At 39.8% G+C, this 23,331-nt stretch overlaps 1 protein-coding gene across 2 annotated transcripts in view; it reads right to left on the bottom strand.

Moving 5' to 3' along the window:
- NFIX (nuclear factor I X) overlaps positions 1-23,110 on the bottom strand; it is a 318,328-nt gene extending 295,218 nt beyond the window's left edge. The window contains exon 1 of one of the 2 annotated variants that reach the window (XM_089487378.1): positions 23,020-23,110. The gene's annotated coding sequence lies outside the window, so the exon portion shown is untranslated. Of the gene's footprint in view, positions 1-23,009 lie in introns of both variants that reach the window. The other variant, XM_089487376.1, reaches the window with a different exon arrangement.
- Positions 23,111-23,331: the final 221 nt, after the last annotated feature.

The following is a 23,331-nucleotide window of genomic DNA, read 5'->3' as shown; positions in this document are numbered from 1 at the left end:
TTGTAGATGTTTGATGAATATATCCCTTTTGAAGTTTGTTGAGGCAGGCAGAAGAAAGAAAGCCTATCTGAGGGAACATTCAGATTGGGCTAAAGAAGTATAAGTGACTATGATATAGTTCACTGGGTTTTGCTGGTTGTTTTCATCTTTGTGTCTACTTGTTTCATTCTTTAGGAGGACTGTTTGCAGTAACTTCTTGGATCTGCACTAGGCACTAGGTTTCTTTTTTAAAAACTTTAAGCAGGAATATGATTTTGTTGGTGTGATCCTATGGTTTAAGGAGTAAATATTCTCCTCCCAGATTAAAAAATATATATTTAGAGCTATAGTGCTAAAGTGTCATTTCACTGATGCACTATAATTCTTTTTTTTTTAAAGGAAGGAAAGGGAACATGTTGTTCCCATATGTCTCAGAATGTAAAGAAAAAAGTGGGTGGGAATAAAATATTGCAACTAGCACCAGAAAAGTGTCTGGGACAACAAAAACATTGTTTGGATATTTTTAAAACTCCAGAGAACTAACCTCTTGACACATTTGCCCTGTTTGGAGCAGCCCCAACACAATGTTTTCCACCCTGTTCTCACATTTAAAAGAAAATCTAGGGTGAATCAAGAGTTTCCCCCTTTGCTAATGATAAACTGTAATAATTCCAAGTTCCAGCTTTTTAATGTGTGTGTTATATTATATGAATACTAGTAATCAGTAATTAGTATAATAATTGCTATTTACTGCAAGTGGTAGTCATGTTTCCAGTACCCTAGCAGTGGAGTTCTTGCTCAAAAGGATCTGATACCTTTAACAAATCTGAACAAGGGCTGTTACTGCTACTGTTACTGAGAATATTACTTATTTTATCATTCACAGATATGCAATGGGCTTTTCTATAAACCTCCCCCCCCATGTTATAATATCTTAGAGCACCAAAGAAGCATAATATAAGCAATACAATACAATACAGTGGGCCCTTAGTATCCAATGGTTGCAGGATCCTCCATGTATACCAAAATCCTTGGCTGTTCAAGTCCTATTTGATATAATGGCACAGTGAAATGGTATCCCACATATAAATGGCAAAATCAAGGCTTGCTTTTTGGAATTTATATACTTTAAAAATATTTTCAAGCAGTGGATGCTTGAATCCATGGATAAAGGATCCGTGGATGTGGAAGGCCAATTGTGCAAGCAACACAAGTTCTCAGCTGCAGAAGTATCTAATAAAATCAGACTCATTAATTTTACACACTCTGTATTTTAATCCAAAGGGTATTTACCAATGGAGAAACACCCTTCTTTAGGGAAGCAGGAGACCTTTCTCTTTCTCCTCCCCTGGGCTGGATTTGAACCAGATTTAGCTAATGACCAAGGAAACCCTTATGCAACCAAGGAGCTGGTGAACAGGTCATGAGTTGACTCCATCTCCCTTTACTTTTGATTCCCTTTCCCTCACTTTTGGCAGCAAACTCTGCATATTAACCTCCAGCATGCACTAAGATTTATATCTTATAATTATTACAATGAAAGAGGAATCTCAAAAGCCCCCGGCGAAGCTCTGAACTGCCCCAAGTTCACACACGGTTTCTTGCCAACTCCCACATCATCCTTTCCTCCTCCTCTTCTCTCTGACTTGTTGGGACTTGGCCTTAGAATTAATCAGGCCATCTTGGAAAACACTTCCTTCATTTTAGGAGTATCTACTGTACGTCTGGTTCTGAAGCCTTTGCTTCTGTGGCATCTACCTACTTTCCACCATGGACTGCTGGCTGTCATTCATGCACACATGTCATTTCCCATAAACCTTTATTCTACATAGGAACTAGACTCACCAGCATACACATCTAGAACATATAAGTAAGAAATTAACAGATTCCTATAATAATAATAATAATAATAATAATAATACTTTATTTATATACCGCTTTTCCAGCAAGATCAAAGCGGTTTACAGATTCAGTCAAAATATATATGTATCACATCATACCACAATACAATTGCAATTACAGATACAAATTCCAATAAAAGATTTTAAAAACAACATATAAAACAGTCATAAACTCTATCTGTCATAATTAAACATCTTGAGATAAACTTCTGTTAGGGAATGATTTCTTTATAAAGAGTCAGGAGGGTATGCTAGCCAAGCCCACAAGTAAATCTGCACACAAGTAAAAAAAAAAGTCATGTAGATGGCACATCAGAATATATGTAGGAGCAAGTAAAATCCAGTATATATGACAAAAATCTGAGACACAAATGTGGCTGAGAAAGGATAATGATTTAAGTAGTTAAGCAACCTAGTACCTTCCAGCTACGTATTTTTGACTTTAATTCCTATAAATCCATGCCAACATAATTCAAGAGTAAGGAACTACAGGAACTGCAGCCCAAAACCTTTCATCTAAAAATGTCATATAATGTGGTGCTGGGTTTTTTAAAAATTGGTTTCTAAAATGTCAACTTCAAAAAAGTTTCTAGCCTTTAATATTAAGTTTGAAGGCATCTCCAGCTTCTGAAGTTTCAGAAGCTAGAAGGGTGTCTGTAGAAGATGGTTAGAAATCATGTTTCTGTGCCCTGCATATCTCCTTGCTGTGACCAGTGAAAACTAGAGAAACCAAAATGAATTATGCAAAACTAACTTAGGAGGCTTAGCACAGTGGAGACCGACCCACCTACCCTTCCAGCACAACAGCTTGAAATAGCTTGAGAACACATACAGTATCTAGCACAATATAGGGCACTTCTGTGAGAGATCCAAGAGTAAAGTGAAAGCAGAATCAGTATGTTAGTAGTAATGCACTTGCAGACAGATGCTGGTGTTATGGATCTTCTCGTTTTCCTTCATAAAATTTTCATTCTTCTTGCCTCACTTTTAACCTGTAGCTAGCTAGTACATGTAGAATTCTTGATTAAAACCTCAGGGAAATAATGCTAACCATGTAGAAACATAGGAAGCTGCCTTGTATGAATCAAGTCAGACCACTGGTCCATGCAGCAGAGTAGTATCCATACCAATGGGCAGTGGTTCTCCACAGTTTCACTCAGAGAAGAATGTTTTTCTTTCCAGCCTGAAGATGCTTGGTATTGAACCCGAGTCCTTCTCCATATAAAACATCTGCTTTACCACTGAATTAACAGCTGCCTAGAATGGTAAAGTTAATTGGCCTTTTTTTTTATTACAACTCCCAGAATTACCCAGCCAGCCTGGCCACTGACTGGCTAGGCATTCTGGGAGATGTAGTCCAAATGGTAACTTTTCAAGTTCTGCTTCTGCTATAGCAGAAATACCATGTAAGTCTTATCTCCCCAGAATTTTCTATGATGTCACAGTTCACACAAGACATAATACACTTGAGCCAATCCATTCATGGCTTTAGAAATTCTTGTGGGGCCAGAGTTAAGTAAGGTGAGAGGGTTCCTAAGCCTGGTCCTGAAACTAACACTGATATTAGTAGCAAAAAAGCAGCTCCCAAGACATTACACAGATGACTGAAAACACCTAAAACATCCCAGTGCACCAGGATATAGCATTCACCTGGCAGATAAAAAACCAAGTTCTCATATCTTCAGGACTATACATCACACTTACAATAATATCATTCCACAGCTTCTACTACAGGCAAAATGTGAATCTTTCAAATAAAAACAGCCAGTCAGTCAACTTTCCTGCAGACCAGTAAAGCCCTTCCCTGAATTAATTTTTTTTTTTTAGAAAAGGTTATTACTGTTCTTGAAGAAAATTGGCCGGGTATGTTTCTTTGAGGAAGGAATTCTATATCCACCATCAACAACATCCATGACCTAGCACCTGCATATTCATAGATGAGGGCAGTAGCATCACTAGGGGCATATGGACCACACCAGGTGCCCCCCCAAAGTGGGGTGACACCATTGCTCTCCATCTGACTTTTGGTAGAAATGGGCTGTGGCATTGGTCTGCATTTCTTTGGTGCAGTACATACTGCCTGCAAAAGGTGGGCTGGAGCCATCTCCCATTGCTGCACAGCGTTACCACAGCAAGCAAATGGTGCGGTGCCGCTGTGCGGCAAAAAAGGGGCATGTGGAAGCAGCTCCAGTTTGCTATGCAGCTGCGACACCACAAGTGCTGTAGGACAGCATGGTGATGTCATGGCTGTGCTGCGCCATTTGGACACAGTGCAGCTGTGACATCACCAACATGTGCGACATGTGGGTGGGGCTGCGCAACCATGGCGCCCCCTACACATACTAGGCATGCGGTTGGTGTGCTCTCCCTAACCCTAGTATTGTCGGAAGCACGTCGCTTTATGGCGGTGTGTACCAGCCCTTTAAAACACTGAAGAGATGGTGTGAGTGGGATGAGGCTCAGTGGAAGGAGGAAGGAGAGGACCATTTTTTATTTAAATTTTTAAATTTTAATTTTTAACAAAAAATTAAATTTAAAAATAATTAAAAATATTTTTTTAAAAATATTTAAAAACATCATATTTTACCCAATTTTCACTTTAACCACGTGAAACTATGTATATGTAAATAGATTTAGGTTGTGCATGTCATATTGTAATTTAAAGGTATAATTTTAATTTTGCTAGTTACTTATGTCACAAATGTTACCATTATTCAGTGATACATCAGAATTATGATTTATGAGTAACAACAGCACTTTCCAGACCGGCGCTTTGCACCGGCCTGGATTCATACTAGGGTTGCCTCGGGGCGTCCTTTATAGCTGCCCTGCAACCCTAGCGGCGTGATAACCTGCGGCGTGATAATGGCGGCACCCTGTATACTCTCTATAGTCTATCCTCCTCCCCAGATTGACAGGCAAACAAGGACAGTTAAGCAAACTCTGGAAAATACTTCTGTTGTTTCCTCACATTTCATGAAGACAATTGGCTAGAATTATTTTCTTATGTCAGCTTTCCATACAGTACCAAAAATGCTTGAACTGAGCAAAGTCAACATATTGAAAAACAACCTCCCAACATTCATTAGCAGGGATAGAGGAGAAATCCATAGGTAAGATTTTGTGTAGAAATGGACCCACTTTAGACCAGCCAAATCTAAAAGTGAACTGGAATGCACTTCTGTGTCAAAATCTGCACTCTTCAGAATGTTGTGATCTGTTTCACCATTCAAAATATTCACACGCAACTGCTTATACTAAGGCAAAGTACACAAAAATGTGTATATTAAGGAAAATTACACAGGAGACATCATATTGCAGTAAACTGTTTTCCAAAAAATGTGCAGACTAGGAAAAGTGTGTAATAATAGAATAAATATATACAAAAGTATGTCTTGCCATATTCACAAACTGATGAAAATGTGAGCCTAAGCAATTTGTAGTTTGGGAAATGATAAACCTGCCAACACTAACAATATATTCACTTTTTTCAGTTTCCTCTATAGGTAGCCTTGCAGAAGGGTGAAATTGTACAGCACGTGCATAAGATCCAAGATAACTCATAGAGCACCCCAACACAACCAAAGAAGTGTACAGATATCCTGTGGACCAGCAACAACAACCGCCTGGCCTGATGATGTTCTCTCTGAGATAGCGTGTGTTGCTAGCAACCAAGGTCCAAAACACACTGCAGTAATAATTTACTATGAGACTGCTTTAACTGCCCACTAGAAGAAAATGCGCACTGGAAGAAACAATGGCGTGCATGCGCCACCGCAAGCACAAGCTCCATTATTTGTAATGGGGCTCAAACATATGTGCAATTTATTTTACGCAGGGGGGGGGGTTCCAGAACGGATCCCCGCGTAAAAGAAGGGCGCACTGTAGTTTGTTGTGGCATCAGAGCTCTCTGACAGAGAAGGCTAAGTGTCTCAGAACTACAGTTCACTAAATTCAATAATATTGATTCACGGCTGTTAAAGCAGTCTCAAACTGGATTATTTCTGCAGTGTGTTTTGGACCCAAATGAGGGACAATATAGCAGTAAATTAAATCACCAACACTTCAGCTTATATATCATTAACCATCAATCAATAGTTATTGCTAATACTGTGCACCCGTATCATATGCAGGCATGCTATACGCGGCTTTAACCATATGTGGGATGCTGCATGGGAGCGCCCGGGGCGCAAGAGGCAGTACATCCCATTGGAATGAATAGGGGTGTGCCTATGGCGCGCGTGCACGCCACCGCACCGCTGCATGCGTGAGCCCCATTCATTCCAATGGGGCTTGAGCATGCATGGAATTTGGCTTACGCGGGGGGTCGAGAACGGATCCCCCGCGTAAGCCAAGGGCGCACTGTAATATGTGAATCCCAAAGGCTCTATATGTAGCCAGTGTTCTCTTTCTCTTTCCTTGATATTATTATATCACGATACAATCCTCATCTGTCTTCATCACTTTTTATCTGGCTATGGGATGGAGACAGCTTTGGCCGCCTTGGTGGATGACCTACGCAGGGAACTGGACAGGGGGAGCGTGTCCCCGTTGGTCCTGTTGGATCCCTCAGCAGCTTTTGACACCATTGACCATGGTATCCTTCTAAGTTGCCTCTCTGGAATGGGACTTGGGGGCACTGTCTTAAAGTGGTGTCAGTCCTTCTGGGAGGGGCGAACTCAGAAGGTGGTGTTGGGGGACTCCTGTTTAACCCCCTGGCTGTTGGCCTGTGGGGTCCCTCGGGGTTCTGTTTTGTCCCCCATGTTATTTAGCATTTACTGTATATGAAACCATTGGGAGAGGTCATCCAGAGTTTGAGGGTGAGGTGTCATCAGTACACGGATGACACCCAATTCTATCTCTCCTTCCCATCTGGTTCCAAGGAAGCTGTCTCTGTACTGAACCAGTATCTGCTGTCAGTAATGGACTAGATGAAGGCAAAGAAATTGAAACTTAATCCAGACAAGACAGAGGTGTTCTTGGTCAGTTGTAAGGCAGATCAGGGAATAAGGACCTTGCCTGTGCTAGATGGGGTTACACTCCCCCTGAAATCTGAGGCTCACAGTTTGGGTATTCTCCTGGATTCAACTCTAGGCCTGGATGCCTTTGAACAGCTAAAACTTGTGCATCAGCTGTGCCCATTTCTTGGGATGCCACATCTGGCTATGGACTGCTGTAATGCACTTTACATGGGTCTGCCTTTGAAAACTGTTCAGAAACTTCAGCTGGTCCAAATGCTATGGCCAGAATGCTGACTGGGGCCAGTTATAGGGAGCATATAACTCCATTGTTCGAACAGCTTCACTGGGTACCGGTTCATTTCCGGGCACAATTCAAAGTTCTGGTCATGACCTTAGGTCCAGTTTATTTGAAAGTATCTCCCCATAACCCTGCCAGAACACTAAGACTGTCAGGGAAAGGCTTTCTCACTGTCCCACCACCATCCCAGGCTCATCTGGTGAGGACACCAGAGACAGCCTTCTTGATGGCTACTACCACCCTCTGGAACTCTCTTCCACAGGAGACTAGATGGCCTCCTCCCTGCTTGCCTTTTGACAGCAGGCTAAGACGTTTTTATTTAAGCAAGCTTTTAAAACATAAGCATGTCACAGTGGTTTTTATATTGAGCATGCATATTTATCATGCCTTTTAACTTCTGTTATATTTTTAATGTAATTTTATATTGTTTTTAGATTATTTTAACTGTTTTAAATGTTATTGTACAGTGAGCCCGTGCCATACACGGGATTCACATCCACAGCTTTCAGCATACGCTGAAGCCACAGTACAATTTAATGAATGGGGCATGTGCCTGTGGTGCATGTGTTGCGCAGTGCCGCATGCACATGCCCCATTATTTTCAACGGGGCATGAGCATACGTGATTTCCCCCTTATGTGCGGGGAGGGACCGGGATGGATCCCCCGCATAAGGGAAGGGAGGACTATAATGTTCTTTAAAAATGTGAGCCGCCTTGGGTCTGTTCAGGGAGAAAGGCAGCCTATAAATGAAATTAATTAATTAATTATAGGACATAGGATGAGATTTTTTTACTTGGTTTCCATATTTACAAAGGCCAACTGCAGTGCATTAAGACCAGAGGGTCAGAGCCAGAGAATAATCTTGGTAACCTATATATCCCAGCTATCTATGGATCACACTGAAAACTTTCTATGGATTACACTCTGAACAACTGGAGTTGGTATTCTTTTGAGAAATCTTGCATGAAGGTTCAAGCTCACAGTGAGCCTGAGGAATTTTCAAGAAAAGATTTGGCCAATATACTATCCAATCCAGCCTTGTCCAGATGAAGAAACCTCACAATAACCAGCCAAACTATCATAACAGCATTAGGATTCCAGGTCAAGCACTCTCACTAACAGTAAGGTGTTTTCTGTGCCAGACTACCCTCCCCCTTGTATGTGTTTTGCTCTGTTTCCACTCTCACCGGATCACAGAGTCATGGAGCTGGAAGAGACCACAAGGACCATCCAGTCCAACCCCATTCTGCCATGCAGGAATACACAATCAAAGCACTTCTGGCAGATGACCCTCCAGGCTCTGTTTGGAAACCTCCAAAGAAGGAGATTCCACCACACTCCAAGGCAGCATGACCCACTGTCGAACAGCTCTTAGCATCAGGAAGTTCTTCCTAATATGTAGGTGGAATCTCTTTTCCTGTCAGTTGATATGTAATTATGCAGCTCAAATATTCTGTGGCGCTCTGATGGCAAGATCTGGGGTAAGAGGTCCAGGCTCTACACTCAACAGAAGCAGACGCAGGGCCTTCCAACTCAGCAGGACTGGTTTACCACACTTTGAAGGTAGTGAAGTAACATATAGTACCATCAGAAGAAAGGGTAGCTTAGTGGAGACTGCAAGATCATAGGAGATTATCACACATGGCCAGTTCCCTTTCAATCCCACCTGCTATTATACCATTATTGTTTAATAACGGGACATTAACAATTAGCAATCGATCCTTTCACACAATTGTGCAATAACATGTTGCTAGTGTTTCAACAACAACAACAAAAATTAGTGCTTTTACTTTCCACATCTCAGCAGTTTGAAGTGTTGGTCTCCTGTGATGCATATATATGTGAGTGTCTGTATACATTGTGATGTGTGTATGATTTAATATATACATGAATGTGTGCATATTATGTGTTTATATCACAGAGATGAGTGGATGTATAAATACATAAAATTAAAATAATTGAATAATTAAATATTAAGTATTTAAGTATTTAATTATTTATCTGCAGAGTAATACATGCCTACATTACAATTATCAACGATCAAAAAAGCAGTTATGTATTAATGCCCCCTCTCTCTCATTCCTGCCTTTCTTTAATCCTCCATGTTCCAGATCTTTTCTCTAATATTTCCCTGTATTTCATGCAGGTATTTTCTATCAGTTCCCCAAATAAGATATATTATAGATGGAATCATAGAGAAAGGGGAATTAGATTGGTTAGAGATGGAAACAACAGGAATAGAGGAAAAATTGGAAAATATATTTTTTAAAGAACTTACTATGAAAGAAATGAAGGAAATAGAAAACCCCTTTTTAAAGAATATATTAGAAATTTGGAAAAAAAAAAAAGAAAAACTAATGCCAGCTATTTCACCTTTAACACCAGTTATAATGCTAAAAAATTTTCCAGTAAATTTAAAGGAAGAAGTAGGGAAATTAGTAAAAGGTCAAGAAATATATAGGATAAAAGAATGGATGAAGACTATGAGGGAGAAAGGGAAAATAAAGGAGAAATTGCAAGGATCAAAACTAACTTGGTATAATTGTATTCAATTGGAACAATGGATAAAGAAGTATGAGAAAAATATAGGAGAGATTAGAGAATACACAAAATTTGAACAGTTGATTAGGCAAAGAGAAAGTATAGAGGCGAATGAAACTTTGAAAGGGGTCACAAGTGAAATATATAAATTATTATTAAAATATAATGAGAAAGAAGATTATTTAAAGACAACATGGGAGGATGATTTAGTACAAAAAATAAATGACCACGAATGGGGGAAAATTTGGAATCAACGCCATTTAAAATTTTATTCTATACGAATAAAAGAGAACTACTACAAAATAATTTGGAAATGGTATTTAACGCCTGTAAGGTTAAGTCATATAAATAAGAATTATTCAAGGTTATGTTGGAGAGGGTGTCAAGAGATAGGCACTTATATGCATATGTGGTGGGGTTGTAGAACCGTAAGGAAATTTTGGCAAATTGTATTTGAGGAGATAAAAGAAATAACAAAAATTGATTTAGAATTTAGTCCAAAGATAGCGTTATTATCTTTATATGATAAAATTAACTGCACCCAAGTTATAAAGGATCTAATTACAAATTTATTAACAGCGGCGAGATTAATGATAGCAAAAAAGTGGAAAGACCAGGGAGATTTACAAATACAAGATTGGTATAGAGAGATTTGGCAAATAGCAATTAATGATAAGTTAACTAGTGAAATTAAGTTTAGAAGAGGAATAATCAAGAGAAATGATTTCGAAGCAATATGGGAAACATTTGTACAAAAAGTTTTAGGAAAAGAAGGAGGTGTTTTACCACCAGAGGAAGAGTTACAATTCTGGAGACAGAGTAATAAGAAGACAGGCTCGGGTGATGGGGAGCACTTGGGGGAAGGGGGGAATTATGAAACATATAGGATGAAAAGAAATATGAATTAAAGTTAGATAAAGTAGTAAAGAATGGAATATAAAGGGATATATTATATGTATGGGGAATATAAGGTAAAAGTCTTTTTTATATATTATTGTAAGGGGAATTTAATCAATATTTTATCAATTTATTATAATAACATGTATCAATTTCATTCTACCAATAAAATTATAATAAAAAAAAATTTCTATCAGTTCCCACTTGCAGAATTCTCCTGGAATTTGGGGGCATAATCTTTCTTTATGTTCTTGCCCTATTTTTAAGAAAGATGTTCTTATTATATGGTTTTTAAATTCTACATTTACCTTTACCTTCACGTACCACAAATATCTGTGCCATCCTAGCTGTAGTTCATGTCCTTCAAAGTCTAAATCTCTATTATTTTCTAACATAATCCATTGTTTGATCCAAGTCAAAGTGGCAGCTTCAAAATATAATTTTAAATCAGGGATCCCTAATTCCCCCTCTTTCTTTCGCATCTGTTCATAATTTCCACTTAATTCTCAGGTTTTTGTGGGACCTTTTTTTCACCTATATGAAATAACATGGTGGAAATGGAGAAGAGTAAGGAAATCTCGGTTTAAAATTAATAAAAGAATAGAATTTGGGGGGGGGGATTTCTAATTGGTATGAGACCAGGAATATGATAAATTTGAGAGTTAGTAGAGAAGTAAAATATAGAAATTTGATATCTTATTTAGTTACGGCTGCGAGGTTAGTGCTGGCAACAAAATGGAAAACCAGTGAAATTCCAACATGTCTGGAGTGGTTAGAAAAAGTGATGGAAATGGCTCAGTTAGATAGATTAACACGTTTCTTTAGAAGAGAACAAATAAAAACATTTATAAATACGTGGAAACCATTTGTAAACTATATTAAAAATTGAAAGGCGATATTAGTATTAGTAGATTTTATAGTTGGGTAAGTTGGAATTCACAACTATGATTAATATTATTAATATTAATACTGTTATTAAAGTGATAATGAAGGAATGTGGGATAGTAAATTGATAAATATTTTTGACTAAAAAGACAAATAGAAGATTAACAGAGGAGACGTAAAGAGTTATTACAGTTAAGAAACCAATTAAAGAATAGGCAGGAAATCTTGTGTTGCTTTGTTTTTATTTGTCATGGGTAGCTTATATGTTTGTATTCTTTTTAAAAGGTGGGAAGGGGTAAAGGAAATAGATGTTACATGATAATTTGATATCAAGATTTTGGTTATGGGGTGTGTTGGGTATATGTAAGTTTGTATGTTTAATAAAATTAAAATTAATATTTTTAAAAAATACCTCCAAAGAAAGAGACTCCATTACTCTCCAAGGGAGTGTCTTTCACTGTTGAACAGTTCTTACTCTCAGCAAGTTCTTCCTAATGTTGAGCTGGAATCACTAGATTCAAAGTCCTTGAGCAAGTCACACACACTCAACCCCCAAAACCCTGTGATAGGTTCATCTTAGGGTTGCCATAAGTCAGCACCTCTGCAAGTATCTGATTAATTTTCTGCTAATATCCAGAGACTAGCCAGTTAATATTTGGCATCAAAATTACAGTGGAGAACCTGGGAAGTAAATATGCTATATTTGCAGGTTCACAATTCCCTATCTTAGCTATTATGGCTAGGAGTTGCCAACTTCCCTAACATATTATCTCCTATCCATTTCTGGGGGCTAAACAAAAAACAGTTTAAAATGCTAATAGGAACATTGTTACTATCTCTCCATCCCCACCCCCAAAACACCCTTTGCTTGATTGATCTCAAATGTTCTTAATACAGGACAGTATTTTTAAAAAGCCAGTTTAAGCATTGCAAGGGACAAATTGAAAAACAATAGTGGTGGCATGCAGCATCCCTTTCCCAACATAGCTTAGCTGCTGCCACCTAAGAACCAGTTAAGACAAAAATGTTCTACTCTGGAAAAGGTTCAAGAACAGACCTTCCAAGCCTCCAGGAGATTCTTTGTAAAGTACCTCAAGTGATGCAAAGATGTATTGGCTGCTCTGAGAGCCTTTGTGGCTGAAGAGCGGGTTATAAATACTCTAAATAAAATAAAATAAAAGTAACACTTGCAGCCTTGAGCCTGAGACTGATCCCATATGCTGGGAGTCTCCTGAGAGGCCTGGATTCATGTGATGGCTACTATCACTGCCCCACAAAACAGGTGAGAAAGTAGGGGTCAACAATCCTCTTCTACTCAATGAATTGCTCACAATCCAAGGCTCAAGAGTAATTTTCAGCTAAGCAGGGAGTAATGGCCTCACTGTCCCCCAGTCTTCTGAGGTTCAACTCTTTTCAACTCTCTAGCAGCCTCTTTCTCTCCATCCTTTCACGTCTAGGCCTTGCATCACCCACCAAGAAGAAACCAACAGATGATGCCAAGGGTCCCTTTGTGTGAGGACGAGTGACGCAAACTGAATCAGAGGAGAAGAGAAAATATACCCCTCTCCTGTGTATGCATACGTGGACGCCTCTTGCATTATGGAACACATCACTGCTGTTTCAAATGTTAAAAGACAGCATCAATTCACGAGTTTATAGTATATCACTTGGCACCAAAGGAGGATTGTGTGCCTGCCAGACTCTATACTGGAGTGAAAAAGGGAACCTGATTCAGGCTCGTCCCACGGCCAACATATGGAAAATATTCCAGCTCTCCTCTCTCCCCCTGCTCCCCTTCCAAATTACATATATATACACACACATATATATATATATATCGAGAGAAGGAGAGATTGAGAGAGAGGAAGCACACTAGATGGAGGGAGCGCAAGAATAATCCCAGACCAAGGCTATAACAAGGACTGGCCAAACAAAGGAAGCCAAGGCGGTATTGGCAAATTGATCTCCCCCAGCTTCCCAAGAGGAGAATAAGGTAGGGTTATACCGTGCTTATAGTGAAAAAGGAAAGGTCAAGAGAAAAACCACTTGGCAAAGGAGCCGGCAGCACACCAGGAAATGCTGGGAGCAGGATCAGCCAAATGACACAAGCAATTTAAATGGCACAGAATTTGGGTGATGCGATCTCAGCAGTGCCAGTTTTATAGACAAGCTACCTAAGAAAGTAGTTTAGAACAGGGCTTGGAACTGTGCTGCCTTCCAGATGTTGTTGAACTGCAATTTCTATCAGGCCCAGCTAGCACAGCCAATAGTGATGAATGCTGGGAGTTGCAGTTTCACAGCAGCTGGAGAGGTGGACAATTTGTTGTTGTTGTTGTTGTTGTGTACCTTCAAGTCCGTTCCTGCTTATGGCTACCCTAAGGCAAACCTATCACCCAAGGTCATCCAGTGGGTTTCCGATTACCACCATTGATTTAGTAACTCATATTGTAAAGATATAAGGATATATTTTAAAGTATACATAACACACATCACAGAGTCACTTAAATAGCAAAAACCATGTCTTCACACAGTCCTGTTTCTTGGATTATATACAATATACAATATTATTATTATATTATTAATTATTATATATTAATATATTAATATATTAGTATATTAAAAATATACAAGAAGTAGTATATTATCAATGAAAAATGACAATGAAAAAAGGTTGCAGCTCAAGACCTTCGAAATGCATTGGGAAAGGGTTCTCATAATAGGCAACTTGAGTATCACGGGGCAGGCGGCTGATGCAGCATTAGGCCTTGAGATACCTTAGTATATAGGAAAATATAGAACACCATTCATTGCTACTCCTGAGCATGAGTAGAGACATCTCTCTCCTATTGAATGACTCTCCGGAGGCATGGCACATCAAAGGGAGAGGTGAGGATGGGGATTGGGATTACCAGTGGAGGGATATATAGAATGAGCTCCCTTTATGACCACAGATAGGCTGGATGTATCGTATGCACTAACCGGATGGCCTTGAGCATGTTGTTGTTGTTGCTAAAATGGGATTATTCTAGTTATACAGTGCGCCGGATCTTACTGACTTTTGGAATTTTGGACCATCAGTAATTTAGTGGAGTACCATCAAATAATATGACACATTCCAAGTGGTGTCACTTTTTTATATAAATGTGCTATTGTGATCCTATCTATAGCAATTTATCGTTGTTGTTGAAAAATGGAAAAGTCCTAATAATGACAGCTTTCTCAAGGCCACCTGATACGTTTGTTGCTGTTGTGTGCCTTGTAGTCATTGCTGACTTATGGCAACCCTAAGATGAACCTATCACAGGGGGTTGAGTGTGTGTGACTTGCTCAAGGACATCCAGTGAGTTTCCATGGCCAAGAGAGGAAATGAACCCTGATCTCGAGTTGTAGTCCAGCACTCAGACCACTAGATCATGCTGGCTCTCATCCATTATAGCAAATTTGTGATCATAAACAGAAAGATGGTGGTGTTAGGATTTTATTTATTTATTTATGCATGCATGCATGCTCACATTTTTAGCTCATGTTATATCATCAAGGTGGCTTAAAAAGTAAAATCAATTTAAACAGTTTCAATACAATTCAGAATTTAAAACAATAAAAATAATTCAAACAAACCAAACAAGTTGAAACAGCTTGAATGTTTAAAAACCATATACAGTACATATACCTTTTGTGGAGGAAATAATTTAGGGCCCAAAGGTTTTTAATAAAAAGCCACGTTTTAATTTGTTGCCAGAATGACCCTAATGACAATGCCGATCAGACTTCTAGTGCAAACTGTTCATCTTTTGCAATCCATGCTATTCTCAAACTGGCACCAGCATTGCCACATCCCATGTATGCTACTGTTCAAATCTTGGGAAAAGATAGCAAGTTCTGCATTTAAAATTTAGAATTAAAAGCTAACATCCATTTCTTCTTCACCTTTCTGTTCTTTCCCCTTTGTTATTATCCACATTGTATTCTCTCTATTAGAAATAGGAAGCTATCACAAACAATGGCAAGCAGGCTGAAGGCACGGACTGTGGAACAAGCGGGCATGCCATGATCTGGCAAAACTGGACTCCTATGAACCATCTCAGAAACTATCAATCAGAAGTGTATTAAACTAAGAAAGCCAGCATGGCATACTGGTTTGAATGTTGGACTACGACTTTGGAGACCAGGGTTCAAGTCCCAATTTAGCTGTAAAACCTACTAGGTGACGTTGGACAAGTTGCATGCTCTCAGGAAAGGCAATGGCAAATCTCCTCTGACCAAATCTTGCCAAGAAAACTGCATGATAGGGTTGCCATAAGTTGGAAATGACTTGAAGGCCTACAACACACATAACAAAAGAAATATTACATCAGAGTTCTATGTTGGGTCCCATTTACCCTTACTTTGGAGCAAGAGAATTTACATTTCTATACCACTTCATAGTGAACTAAGCACTCTCTAAGTGGTTTACAATCTCTAAGCCAATTGCCTCCAACAAGCTGGGTACTCATTTTTCCAACCTACAAAAGGATGGAAAGATTACCCTGTCTCAGATCCCTGGCTGAAGATGCATCAAAAGTGCAGCAGGCAATGGGGAAGAAACCAAAGGGTAGACAAGAAGCTTTGGATTGTTACACAGCAGCTCATCCCCACTGTGAAGATGCATTGCTCATACTTAAAGGCCAAAGAGACCCCTGAGCATTTATAGGGCAAGGTGAAACATCATTGGTTTCTTATGGGACCTGACAGGCTGCGTAGGCATCTAAACCTCTCCGAGAACAGGCTGCAGTTTCTCCTGTCAGCTGTACAGGCAGTGTCTATAAGTAGCGTATAACAAGCACAGTGTAGCATATTTGTCCCTTCTGACAAACTGTATCAGTGACACATAGACTGAGGCTGGGATGGAGAACCTATAACTGCACAAATATTGTTAGATGACAATTTCCATCACCCATCTTCTAGACATGCAGACTGGGAGTGACAGGAGTTGTTGGCTCATATCAGAAGGGGTACTGATGCACCAGCCCGGACTAGAGGATGAGAGTCAAACTACCAGTGTCTCTGATAGGACATAAGAGATTCCCTTGGAAGAATGCTCTTAGGCTGCTCTGGCTGAGAATTTAGTGAATGGGCAGCATTTGGAAATTTGTCTTTTTTTGGACTACATCTCCCAGCAGCTACGCTGACTCAGAGATTCTGGAATCTGCATTAAAAAAGTCATCTTTCCAAAGGCTGATTTGGATTACTCCAGAGGCTATGACCTCTCCAGCCTCTGTAATGGTTACATATGCATGTCCAAGCCCAGTCTCCAAGACTGTGTTTGCTTGCTGTTCTTTAAAATGCTTCCAGAACCTTAGATATATAACATAGGACTTAGTGATAACACGAAGCTAGCAAAGTAGAATTTCAAAATGATAAAAGCATCTTTGCGTGATACTTATCACATGATGTCGTGTCTCCCATGTTGCTGCTTGGCATTTAAAATGTTGGTGGAGTGCACCTTTTCACTGACAAGGAAAATCCTTCAATGGCTCTCAATATCACTTCTATTCCATTAGTCCTCCTGGTGCAAGAAGGTCCCTTTCACTACTATAATGATACAAGAGTCACGTGGCATGAAGGGGCATGATCCTGCTCCTCTCTCCCCTTTCCCTTGCTATTCCCAAACAGGCCAAGGTTATTTTTACTCTGTGCCTTTTGGGGAGGGGGGGGTATTTTTATTTTTGCTGTGCTTGAGTCATTACAACTAAACAATAAAATTATTTTTATTTTATTATTTAGCCATAATTATGCAATCACAACAAAAATTAAAATTAAAAAGCCCGAAAGGCACGGAGTAAAAACAACCTCAACTTGCTTGGGAATAGTGAAGGTCATTTTCCTGTAATCATGAAATCATGGCAAAAATTAAAATTAAAAAATTGAAAGGCATACATGTGCTGAGTAGGGCATTCATTGGTAGGAAGGCAAGGCTGTGGAACAAGTGCAGAAGGGACCGTGGACAGCCAAAACAGCATACTTGCAACACACTCAGCGATTGCAGAGAAGTGTGATACTGAATGTTTACAAACTGGTATGTTCCCATTTGCTTTACTAATGTAACTGTTGTAAAAAACAAAAACAAAAAAACAGGCTGGTGTGATAAAGTCCTAAGTCACCTGATAGTCTTTTTTGTTCATTTGTTTTTGAAGGGCAGGGAGAGTCCTGCGTGTTTCTAACAAAAATGGAAAAAGCCACAAAGAAAAATTTGGCCTCAGGTTTGGACTGTGTTTCCCATAGAGGTCAAACCAAGGAGCTTATCGCACACACTTTTTTCTCCATTCTTGGCACAGGCAGGGAATGCGCCTGGCCAAGTGAAAACAGAGTTTATCACATGCTAAACTATCGGCAAAGCGTCCCCATGCCATCGTCGACCATAACCTGTCCCCGAGCCGGGCTGAGGCACATAAATTTTGCTCAGCTGGAAAGCTTTTGTGCTCAGCTGGAATCTTTCCGGCTGAGCAAAATTCATGCGCCTCGCCCGGCTCGGGGACAGGTTAGGGTCAGCAATGGCATGGGAACACCTTGCCAACAGTTTAGCATGCGATAAACTCCATTTTCACTTGGCCACGTGCATTCCCTGCCTGTGCCCAGGATGGAGACAAAAGTGTGTGCGATAAGCTCCCATGTCTGAGCACAAGTTTTTCTCTGGAAGCAAAGCAAGACTGGTTCTTTTAAACAAAGGATTGGTTTGATGGGATGAGTAAGGATTCTTTTAGCAAGAGATCTGTTTTGGTAGTTTTGCATTTGTAGATTTGTACAAATATTCCCGAGCCAACGTAGCTATAAACTTCCCCCTATCTTTGAGTTTCTTACATGCAGGCCTGGCTCTGAATTCAGCTCAGATTTTCACACAAGTCTCATCCATGCCAAATACATCCCTAAATTTCTAGGTGACTGGAATGTTCTTGTGTCTTCAAAAAGTCCTCTAAAAAACTTGAAACACTGCTGCTGCAAGAGTGGGGGATTTATAATTGCCACGATGGCTAACCACACTCTACACAGCGAACTTGCACTAGAAATAGAAAGAAGTGGTGGGTCAAGGCTTGCAAGACATGGCTGAAAAAGGGTGAGTTGTAGATCCAGGGTAGGCTCAACTTGCAAGCTTTGTATATTTGTGTATCTCCTTAAAAGATATCTTTCTAAAGCAATTTTCAAAGTCATGTTACCAACCTGGGCATTTGAAGAAGTGAAATGTTTTGAGACTACTCAGACAGAAATGATGTTGTCTTAGAGATGTGCCAGTTTATTGGGAGTTGTTTCTAAAAGGGATTAGTCTGTGGCTCACACACGCAAGACAAGGAGGTCTTGTTGATAGCGATAGGAAAACGTGTCTGTTTTGCTTTCTTCTGCATTTGAAGTTCTTAAACCTCAAATTCTTTCCATCGGGAAATATGAAGAAATTTGCAAATGTTGGTAAATTAGTCAAAAATTAACTGACTCCAAATCCTCACCTGTTTGCCAAATGCAATATCAACAATCTTTCTCAGCATGACATGGATCAAGATGTATCTGCTAGCAGTTGAAAATGCAGACCCTCTCAGTGAAGCATCCAAGCCTTTGGATGGACTGATCAGTTTTAATTTTTCCCAAAATCATACTTTTAAAAATCTTAAATTCCTTCTATTCTGAATCTAAAGAAATTTGTGAAATGTGAGTCTCACTCATCCCTGCCTTTTGTATAGAGATGCTGATGAGGCCCCAAGCAACCAAAGTAATGCTGAAAAATAACACACAACCTAAACCTCTCTTCCTTGATTTAAGAGAACTGAGCAGGTGGAAGTGACAAAGTGTTTCGGGCTCCTGAAAACAACACAAAGCAGTTGCCTTTTGACAGTGTTCCTTCTCCCCATATCCTTCTCTCAGAGGCCTTGTCTGCACTGGCCAGGATATTCTGGGGCAGCCTGGAGTATCCTGGCTCTGCAGCTGTCCTGATCTGCCCGTTACCTTGACTTCTGTTTCCATGCCACAGTGGCTGTCTGCAAGTGTGTCCCACTGGGCCAGCCAGCATGTTTTCTGCCAGCCACCGGTCACTTGCTTCTTAGGTCAGAATGAGGCACTATTATTGATCTCATGCTGTGTGCAGGTGGCAGCTGCACCAGGTCACCCAGTGGGACACCTGTGCAGACAGCTGCCATGAAGTAGAAATGGAGAGCTCTGGAGCTTTCCAGAAAATCCAGAGCAACAGGCAAGTTAATTTTAATTAATTTTAACCCTATTATGCCCAGTTCTGGTGCAGGGTGTGCTAGACATTGTCCAGACTACCCACACCAGAACAAGGGTTTGGACTGTACGTTGTCCAAACAGTACATCAGAATGGGGTGGGGTCTTTTGGACGGTGCAGAATAGGCCTATGTTGGGGTCTATTCTGGTTTGGGTACTGGTTTTGCCAAGAAATATAGTTGCCATTGGGAGCATGCCTCTGTCTCCTCACTCACACCCAACCTACTCATGCACAGGCCACAGCTGTTGTTTCTTGTGATTCCATGCATATAGTTTTGAAAGGGCCAGGCACACAATTTGGATGCCTGGGCCTGAGTTTGCTTGCTTTTTTAAAGAACATGTTTCTAGTCCTTGTGGTTATGAATATTACACCCGAAGTCATTCACTCTTTGCCCACAGAAGACCACAGTGCTCTGTGGGTGAATTTTTCATGCCCTTCATGACTACCCACCCCTTCTTCCCAATCTTTCTGCCTGGCTGCCCACATTTCATTTTTTATTTGCCAGGATGCTATTTCTTCAGGGTGGTTGGAGACCACCAAATTTGCCAGATTCAGATACCAAGCTGAAATGCAAATTACAGTAGAAATTTTAGGCAATGTGAATCCATTCACACAAGTTTTATGTATTGATAGATGCATATAAGAGCCAAAGTGTGTGTGTGTGTGTGTGTGTATGTGTGTTATAGGACAGAAAATGACAACCTAGGAAACCTTTTGAAGGTCTGTTTTCTTAGTTTGTGTGTGTGTCTGTGTGTGTGTGTATCTGAACTAAGAAAACAGACCTTCAAATGCCTTCCTAGGTTGTCATCTGGACCTCCCACCCCTACAACTGTATCACCCCTTTTGTCCATCCTCACAAATTCATAGACTTTTATTTTGTTGGTATTTTGACATGATTTAGGGTTCTTTGTGAAACAGAGCCACTACTTCAGTTCAGCTCTGGACTGTTTTCCACAAGTGATTCTGAAACCAATTTTTTCTTTCTGAAATTACTCAGATTTAAAAAAAAATGCTCAAGTTACAATTTATACTTTCCCCCCAGACAACTGGAGGCAGGTATTAGGATTCCAGTTTCTGTCACACGACTTTTAAATATCACTGCTTTCAAAGGGAAAGGCATAAGCACTTACTCTTACCAATATCAGAAAGATACAAAAGCACACAACTGGGGCTGGACTGTTCACCCAGCATATTTTTCTTGATGACATTCCCCTCCCATCTAATCATTGATCTATTTAATGATTTTTAAAATATGCATTTTTCATATATACTTTATGAACCAGGAACTAGTTCTTTTGATTTGACTTTTCTTAACAAGGCCTCAGATGGCTTGGGAAGTAGTGTAATTAAACTATAGATTTATAATTAAGTGATCATCAGTTAGAATGCTGGCTTCTGAAGCACCTTTTTTCAAATGTCCACTAGCTACCTGCAAATCAGAAAAAGCTGAATTTAGTAAATGCCTGGTAAATCCCCGTGATGGGAAAACCTGAGTACTGATCAGTAGCACTTCTTTTAGTTTTGGCACAAGGTTTGCAAGCCCAGCCTCTGATTCCAAAAAGGACCCTTTAGCTAAAAAAATTCTGCAGGTCCAGGTCCTCTTCCCTTTTCATATCTCAGGCTGATGTCTTCTGACATTCACCTGCCTTTGCAACCAAGAACAGAAGCAGCAGTTTCAGCCACGGCATGAGGCTACGGACCTCACAAGCAAGGAAGGGGGGCTAGCTAGTATTATGAGTTTCAAATAATGTATGGCAGTTGGCCTCATAATCCATGGGGCCTGCTTGCCCAAATATATTTGGAACAATATTTGCCCAAGATCCAGTTTGTTGAAAAGATCAGGTTTGTTGAAATGACTGTTCTCTCCCCACTCTCGCCTCGAGACTGCCGGTTTCTATTTAATGAACCCAGCAATATTGAAAAAAGAACAAGCATATGTTTGTTTTTCAAGTTTGCATTTACAGCCAGGGTTTGGAAATTTCTGGACAGCTTGCAGTGGATATTTCTGTTCTCCAAAAGGAAAAGCAAGAGGGGAGGAAAAGCCAAACAATTCACGTTCAATTATACGGCGGTCAGATTATTCTGGCCATGTACTTCTGGACCCAACTGAAAATTCATGGACAGCGGTACTTAAGTCCCTGTCTAGATTCATCCAGATCTCCCTACAAAATCACTCGGTTCAAGAGCACTGTCGTTGCACAATAGTTGCGTATCTCGGAAAATTAAGAATAGCAAGATAATTTCTTTAAGTATTTAGTACTTTGCAGTTCTCGCTCCAGCAGGATCATGGCTCCTGCCTGATCAAAATTTATACAGCCTTTTTCTTTCTCTTGAATTTTCTTTCCCTCCTTTAGAAAGCCTCTAAACCACAACCATGGATCTCAGCTGAGAGATTTCATTTTGTTAAGGGTTTTCAATATTTCAACTGTGCTTAGTTTTAAAATGTCTTACTTTTAAGACTCCCTGCTTCCCTTCCCTTTTAAAATTATTAAATTAATTCTTATTTTTAAAGTCACACAATGGGTTTTTAAAAAAGCAGGTAAAAACCTTACCACAAAATTCACTGGGAAGCGAAGCCTTGTGCCAGCCTTAAAATGAATGCGAACTGTGCAAGGGCTCACTCAGCCCTTGCCAACCTCTCCTCCGTTTCCACAAGTCTGGCAAGGCAGCATCCTGGTGGACGATGCCCTTACGTTCTTTGTCATTTTTCTCTCATTTCAGGGTCTTTTAATATTCTGTATACAGGATTTCATTTCTCTGCAACTGTGAAACTTTTTTGACCCTATAATTCCAAACAGAGCTATTTGACAACTGAGAATAAATATATGTAAAATGGATTGGGAATTGGAACAGTGAATGTGTTAAAGCTGAGATATTACTGGAGGAGAGAAAAAAACTGAAATTTCACAATGAAATGGAGAAAACATCATTTTAGAAGACGGCATCTCATTTGCACGATTTAAAATGTGAATATGTAAAGGCTGAAAATAATTACAGGTTGTCATGTTCAACTTTATCAGCAAACTAGAAATTAATAAAAATATTCATTTAACACTGAATTATCTTAGAAATTAGTTTCTGTTATAAATCACTATATAGATTTCGATAGTCTAGATTAGATTCAAAACATCAATCAGACTAAAACTTTCACAAAATAATATTAGCCAGGTAACCTTCAACTAAGGTAATGGCATTTCCCCTCCTGTAAATCAAAGATAATGCCTTTCCCTGCCATGAATCATCCCCTAACATGCATAACTTTGGCTTAATTTTTTAAAAAAGGAATACAAAAATCTACTACCTTCTCTTACCAGAGCCAAAAGGAGTCCTCTTTCCCAAGCTGACTCCACCACCACACTGTTATGGTTCAAAAACAAAGACTGGATTTGCTGGAAGCTGTTTCTACCCAGAAGCTGCTACGCAAAAAGTCGCTGGTATCCTCCAAACTGCTGGTTGCTAAAATATTGCCAAGTGCAGGCAAGGTGGGGGGAGGAGGTTTTCCACTGTGTTAAATGTCCCAGTCTCTGAAAAGTCCTTTGAGGTGTTTTATGCACAGCAAGCAAAAAGGGGGAAAGGGGGGAAAGAAGGGGGAGTCCTTGTGAAATTCAGTACTGAAAATACAT

The sequence above is a fragment of the Sceloporus occidentalis genome, unplaced genomic scaffold (assembly GCF_023333645.1).
Source record: "Sceloporus occidentalis isolate IW3139 unplaced genomic scaffold, rSceOcc1.0.p SCAF_1, whole genome shotgun sequence".
NCBI classification, from domain to species: domain Eukaryota; kingdom Metazoa; phylum Chordata; class Lepidosauria; order Squamata; family Phrynosomatidae; genus Sceloporus; species Sceloporus occidentalis.
The sequence above is the reverse complement of the archived record's forward strand: the minus strand, read 5'-3'. Positions and strand labels throughout refer to the sequence as shown.